This window comes from Papaver somniferum, chromosome 4 (assembly GCF_003573695.1).
Source record: "Papaver somniferum cultivar HN1 chromosome 4, ASM357369v1, whole genome shotgun sequence".
Classification (NCBI taxonomy): Eukaryota; Viridiplantae; Streptophyta; class Magnoliopsida; order Ranunculales; family Papaveraceae; genus Papaver; species Papaver somniferum.
This window is the reverse complement of record NC_039361.1, coordinates 52,153,762-52,161,265: the sequence shown is the minus strand read 5'-3', so window position 1 is coordinate 52,161,265 and position 7,504 is coordinate 52,153,762. Positions and strand designations below refer to the sequence as shown.

The following is a 7,504-nucleotide window of genomic DNA, read 5'->3' as shown; positions in this document are numbered from 1 at the left end:
TGTCATTCAAGAGAGATTACAGTGTAACAACTGGGCTATAATTGGATTATTACAAAGCCAAAAATGGATATTTATTGCATATCTATAGTATTTTAGAATTTCGAAATTCCTTGTTGTCCAAACTACCTTGGTCATTATAAACAGTGAAGTTTGTCATTCTTAAAAACTTATCTCTTGGATGTACAGATCTAATCCATTGTGCGGGAAGTTGTACTTTACTAGCATATTTGAGAGTCAAGAATGATAATCAGATAAAGATAATTAAGGGAAAAATAAAAATATGGTTCTTACGAATACATCCAAGGTAACCTCTGCTTTCAAAAGGAGCGCAACCAAAGTTCATTTAATTCATATTACTCTCCCTAAAAGAGTCCTTACACATTTATATCGGCACTAACCCTAATAAAAAAAAACATCCTCTCAGCGAAAAGTGTCGCGATATAAAATACTTTCAAGTTACATAAAAGACTTAATTATTTATACAATGTATAAGGGCTACCACCTAATGGGGCACCCAGGTACGTAACAACTGCCTAATCCTCTAGAGCATCCTTATCCTCAAGGATGGGGAATGAAAAGTGAGATGAGATGTTAGCAGAGTCTTCCCATGTAGCATTCTCTAGAGATGCATTAGTCCACTGAATTAGAGCTTGTTTAACCTGTTGGTTACCACGGGTAATCTATTTGCTGCTAAGAACCTTTTCAGGCTGAACAATGACCTTGCCCGAAGTATCAACATTATATATAACTGTAGAAGGAGTCAGTGCTTGGCCGATAGTTTTTGAGCTGTGAAACATGGAAAACTGGGTTTATATGGGAACTTGGAGGAAGTTGTAGATTGTAAGCTACGGGACAAATCTTCTTAATAACCTGAAAGGGCCCATAATACTTTGCTAAAAGTTTAAAGCTCATGCGCAAGACAACAGAAACATGTCTGCAGGGTTGTAACTTTAAGTACGTCATGTCACCCACCTCAAAGGATCTGTCAGTCCAAGATTTTTATGCAAAGTGCTTCATTCTCTCTTGAGATGAGTGGAGAGAATCTTTGAGTAGGTCAAGCATTACATCTCTTTCCTTAAGGTATTCTTCAACTGCAGTAACTGAAGTAGTGACCTTGTAGATAAATGCCATGTGAGGAGGGTTATAGCTGTAGAGAGCCTTGAAGTGAAAGAGCTTCAGACTTGTATGAAAGTTGGTGTCGTACCACCCATCTCCCATAAGAATCCATCTGTATCATCGTATCGGATGATGCCCTGACATGCATCTAAGATAATTATCAAGGCATAAATTAACCCTCTTTGTTTGCACATCCGTTTAGAGGTGATATGCAGTGTTGAGTTTGGGGTCAGTACCAAGTGCTTTAAAAAATTCCTGCAAAAAGAGACTGGTAAAAACCTTGTCTCTGTCAGAGAAAATTGAAGAAGGGAGGCCATGTACCTTGAATACAGTGTGTAGAAACTCCTTAGTCATTGATGTTGTTGTGTAAGGATGTTGTAATCCAATGAAATGGGCATATTTAATGAGTCTATCAACCACCCAGAATGATACTTTTCCTATCACTCACAGGTAACCCATCAATAAAGTCCATGCTTTTATGCTTCCAAGCATGTTAAGGGATTGGGAGAGGCTGAAGTAGTCCACCAGGAAAGTTGTGAGACCCATTATTTCTTTGGAAAATGTCACAAGTAGAGACAAACTTCATGATATCTTGCTTCATTTTTGGCCAATAAAAGTGTTGCTTAGCTCTAACATATGTTTTTTGTATACTAGAATGGCCTCCAACTGAATGAAGTATGGTATCTCTAATATTATTACTAGTTCCCACATAAATTCTACTCTTATATCTGAGCACTTTATCCTGGTAAGTAAAGTTAGGCATAATGGAAGGGGAGAGCAGCAAGATGGTGATGATGTTTTGAGTCTTTTCATCTTGGCTGTAACTAACAACAATATCTTAAAACCTAAGTGTGATTGGAGAGTGCTTAAGAGATGCAAGAAACCTCTGTAGTTGACCTTCTAGATAATGTATCATTAACTACATTGTCACGCCCGTTATTGTCATAATCAAACCCTAATAGTTTCATTAGCAACTTCTGTTGTAAAACAATATTGAATTTTTTTCCAAGAAATTTTTTATACTCTGATGGTCTGTTTATATAATAAAGTTGTCTCTCTGTAAGTAATGCTTCAATTTGGTTACAGTTGAGACAACAACTAAAATCTCTTTCTCATAGGTAGATAGTGCAATTACGCTTGGGCTTAAAACTTTATAGAAAAAAATAGGTTTACCTTCTTGAACCAACACTACTCTTATACAATTTTCACTTGCATCAATTGTATTGTGAACAGTTTAAAATCTGGTAATGCCAAGATAGGAGTATGAGATATAGCCAGTTCAAGTTACTCAAAAGCAGTTGTAGCACCTTCACTCCATTGAAAGGAATATTTCTTCAAAAGGTCCGTGAATAGTTTACTAATAGCACCATAACCTTGCACAAATTTCTTATAACAACATTTAACCCAAGAAATCCTCTAATCTCCTTTATATTGGTTGGTAGTGGCCATCTTGTCATGTTGATGATCTTTGAAGGGTAAGCACATACTCCATATGCTGAGATGATGTGACCTAAGTACTCCATCTCACATTGTCCAAAACAACACTTGGATTTATTGGCAAAGATTGGTATTGTCTTAGAAGAGAAAAAACATTTTGTAAATGCTCTAGAAGTTGCTCTATTTTTGTAATGTAGATGAGGATGTTATCAAAGAAGAAAAGGACAAACTTCCTCAAAAATGGACCAAAAACTACAGGACCTTAGTCATAAGGGCCTGGAATGTACTGACCCGGACCTCCACCATATGGTCCCCACTTAGCCATTAGTGTTATCCGACAGTGTGGGGTTGTCACCGGGTGTCGCTGCGGTAATCCAGCAGCAACTTCCCAGGAGGTCACCCATCCCTGGATTACTCCCGCCCAAGCACGCCTAACTGTAGAGTTTTCTGCCAACTTTGGAGCCATTTGTGATGAAAAGGCCTCGGCGTTAAGAAAGGACAAACTATTACTTATATTCCACTCGGCGAACCCTACCTGCCGAATCGGGGTATTGCAATACTATCACCTTGAATTGGAGCCGTCCCCGGCTCCGGAATATACTCAAGCCCATATCTCCGATGCTGCTTGCTCCTCATGAGACAAGTACCTAAACTAAACCCGTCCAACGTACCTTCCCACCATCGGCAGTTGACCCTTCATCGTCTCTGATACTATTTATAATAACTCGATCCTTTATTGATATTGTCCCCACTTAACCACTGCCGTTATTCGGCAGTGTAGGGTTTTCAATGGGCATCACTACCATAATCCAGCATCAACTTCCAGGAGTCACCCATCCCTAGATTACTCCTGCCCAAGCACGCTTAACTGCCGATTTTCTACCAACTCTAGAGCCAATTATGCTAAAAGGCCTCGGTGAAAAGAAAAGGAAGACCATTACTTATATTCCACTCGGTGAGACCTATCTTCTGAATCGGGGTATTACATGGAAGGTTGTAGTGGCATTAGTTAGACCAAAGGGTATAACGTTGAACTAATAATGCCCTTGATGAGTTCTGAATGCATTTCTGTGTATGTCATCAGTATGCACCCTGATGATCTGATGATATCAGATAGATACAATTTTGTGTCCGATTTGTCTCGATTCTGTATATTGTTAGGGCTCATTTTTGTACTTATGATGGTGTTTTATGTTTATGTAGGTATTTTTTCCCAATAAACATTTTTGGAAAAATCGTCTCGAAAAGGCATCTCCGAAGGACACCTGCTATTCGGACTCCTAGTTTGGATAAGGGACATCCCAGTTATAAAGGACATCCCATGGATATTCACACCCCACTCTGGTTAGGGGGAGAACCATCTTCACCGTTTGAAGTATAAATTTGGCGGGAAAAACTGAACCAGTCACCTGCGTATCTTCTGTGTGAATTTTTGGAAGAGACTTAATGAGATCGAATGGATGTTTTCGTTTGGGATTAGCTGGATTGGGCCAAAAAATGTTGGTATGGATGATTAAATAAACTAGATTGGGTTGGATCATTGATTCGAAACAAAATAGGGAGGTGGTAGTTTACGGGATTTTGAGGGAGATTTGGACGAGATTTAGTCGGAGATATTCATGCGAATGACTTGGGATTAGTCGGTGGAGATAAAAAAGGAAACATATGTGTTTTAGATTCGAGAAAACATTGATAAAAATAGGTTGGAAGCAAAACAAAAAGTTTCGTATATCCTCGGATATTTTGGTTTTATAAATAGAAGTACGAGAGGATTTTACGCTGGGAATTGGATGAATCGAGTCTTGATTATGTCCTAAAGGAGTTTGAAGAGTTGGGATAGCTCAGCAGAGACGCGTGAGGTGAAGAAAAAGCATCGGGACTTGGCAGCGAAGAAATAATCAATTTTTGAGAAGATTTGTTCGAGAAAGTTGGGGCATGTGGAGTATATAACAGCTTCTGGGAGTTCATAGAGGGGTCATCGAACACTTTAGGGAAGTTTAGAAGTATAACAGAGCATAAAAATCAAGTTGCAAAGACACAGGCGAGAGGAAGAAGAAGAACACAGAACAACAGAAGAAGACAGTCGTTTATTCCGTGACCTTTGCTTTCAATTTTATTTCACTTTTTCATAACTTCTGTAACAATTATTCCGAGTTCGCAACTGTTCTGTTAAAGTTTATCTGTAACAGTAGTTCTGTAACAATTATATATGTTACAAAACACACTGCTTTATATCTTTTCACTCTTTTAATCAAATTTTAAGCAACAAACATGTATCTTGAGCAAGCGATTAATATGAGGAGCTAAACCCCTTATCTGAGGCGACGTAGGAAGCCATTGTTCCAAGCAAAGTGGTATATTTCTATTTTAATTAATTCTTGCAATTTCTTTTATGATTATTTGCATGGAACTTATATTAGAAAATTGATTTTTATTGAATGATTGTGATTCATTTTGATGGAGCATGCTTAGTTTAAGACTTTTGATGTTTCATGCTTGATGTATACAATTGTTATTTCAAAAATCTACTAGAGGCAATAAATTAGAATCATTTTAAACGCAAAGAATTGCATGAATATTGATTAGATTAAATCACTTAATTAGTCAATGGTGGAATCCTGAGTCTCAGTACTGTTTTATAATCTTGATCACAACATCGTCTTGAGTTTTTTATTTTAAAATATAATTCTAAAATCAAATTTCTACAAATCTTTAACGAACAACTTTTCTTACCACTGTAAAACCTACATCAATTTTTGGCGCCGCCGACGGGGATTTGTACTTAGATTTAGTTTTTAGATTTTTTCTTTTTTAGGATTAGGGTTTAGATTTTTATTTTTTATTTTATTTTCTTTGATTTTACTTTGGGTATATTTGTTTTTGTTGTTCATGTTTTTCTTGGAACGAAGTGAAAAGTTGGACTTGCCATAAAAAGTGCAGAAAATCCAAGACTCTTTTTATTTTTTAGTTATATTTAGTTTGGTAGTTTTTATTTATTTTTGGACTTGTAATTATTTTTGTTGCTTGCTTGTTTATTTTTATTTATTATAAAAAAAAAACACAGATGCACACGCCAATTACATCCCTCGTCAGATTACCGAGTTTAGGAAAACTCGTGGATTAGTAAGTTGAAACTGTGCCTTGGGCCTTATGGGAGTTACCAGCTGAAAGTCCAAAAATCTCAGCCTCGTACCTTTGGGTATATTTTGCTGTGGTAACCCAATTTTACCTAAATTAGTGAGCCCAGCATTTGCATGTGCACAGATTTTTGTTGAATTCTTGTGTATGCCTGGACGAAAAAGAGACGCATTTGGTCGGTTTGTTAAAGAAAAATCTAGTGGTTCTATATTAGGAAACAAGGATCTTGATTACCTTAATTTAGAAACCTCTGTTCTCGGACAACCTAGTTTTGAACATCCGTCTTTTTGTGAGAAACCTAGGACTCCTATAGTGCCAAAAATGGAAACTTTAAAAGCTTTGTTGAATCCGACTAGGACTACTCGTCCCTCGTGTATCAGGTTAGCTGAAACTGAAGAAAATTATGAGCTTAGACCTGGGACCCTACAGATGCTCCCAATCATTTTAGGGAAAGAAAATGAAAACCCATACTTCCATGTTAGGGACTTTGAGGAAATTTGTAATATCCTAAAAATTAGAGACCTTGATGATGATGCTTTGAAACTTAGGTTATTCCCCTTTTCCCTGAAAGATAAATCCAAATAATGGCTATATATTTTGTCTTCCGGTTCAATCGAAACATATGAACAACTTACATCTGCCTTTTTGAACAAGTTTTTCCTTGGGCACAAAACATCGTCTATTAGGACTCAAATCTGCACGTTTTCTCAACAGGAGGGAGAATCTTTATATAGGTATTTGGAAAGGTTCAATGATCTATTATCCCAATGTCCTCATCATGGTTTAGATTATTTGACAACAACCGTGGTTGAGTCTCTATGCACTGGTGGGTTTGAAAACCAAACTGTCGATACGACGATGGAATTTTTGAATGAAATCTCCGAAAAGACCCACCAATGGGAAAATAGTAGGGAACCCAAGAAAACAATTCTTTTAGGCAAAGGAAACCTTAATAGGGTAGAAGGAGGCTTTGAATCAGATGCCAAAATTGCAGCAACAGCTAAAAGGTTAGAAGCTATAGAATTGGGTCACACTAGTGGTAGATTAGAGCCTTTTTGGGAAGGCCAGACTATTGAAGAGCAACCCAATGCTCTTTATAATAATAACACTATAACCGTCAGAAATTTGACCCATATTCAGAAACCTATAATCCTGGTTGGAGAAACCATCCGAACCTCTCATGGTCTAAGGACTAGAATCAAGGTCAGTTTAGTAATTCTAATGCTCCCCAAGGATTTGGCTATACTAAGAACCCTTCAATACCAGCTCAGTTTCAGAATCATTCCGATAAGAAAATTTTAAGTCTAGAGGAATCTCTTGCCGTTTTAACCCAACAAACTACAACGTTTCATCAATAAATGATACAGGGTTTAGAAGAAAATAAAAAGTTGGTCTATGCTAATTCTCAGGCTATTTCCGAGTTAAAAACCCAGGTTGGTTTAATAAATGATTCTTTGAGAGAAAAAGGTAGGTTCCCTAGTCAAACACAAACCAACCCTAGAGGAGTTCATGAAGCAGGCACAAAACCATTATATTAGTTGAATTCAGTTAGAACCCTTAGGAGTGGCAGAGTAGTAGACAATCAGGTAACCATGCCCGATAATGAGCATACTGTAGTATACCCCTCAGGACCATCCATAGCTGAGGGGACTGATAAAATCTCTGATGATGCCAATTAGGTTCCTGAGATGCCCTATTTTATTCCTAAAGTCCTATTTCCCAAGATATTAGTACCAACAAAGAGTGAATCCAACTTTAATGACATAATAGAGGTTTTTAAGAAAGTTACCATAAACCTTCCGTTACTAGAATC

General features: G+C 37.3%; 1 pseudogene; it reads right to left on the bottom strand.

Annotated features, from left to right (window-relative positions):
• Window positions 1-6,376: 6,376 nt before the first annotated feature.
• Window positions 6,377-6,476, bottom strand: LOC113276822 (annotated as a pseudogene).
• Window positions 6,477-7,504: the final 1,028 nt, after the last annotated feature.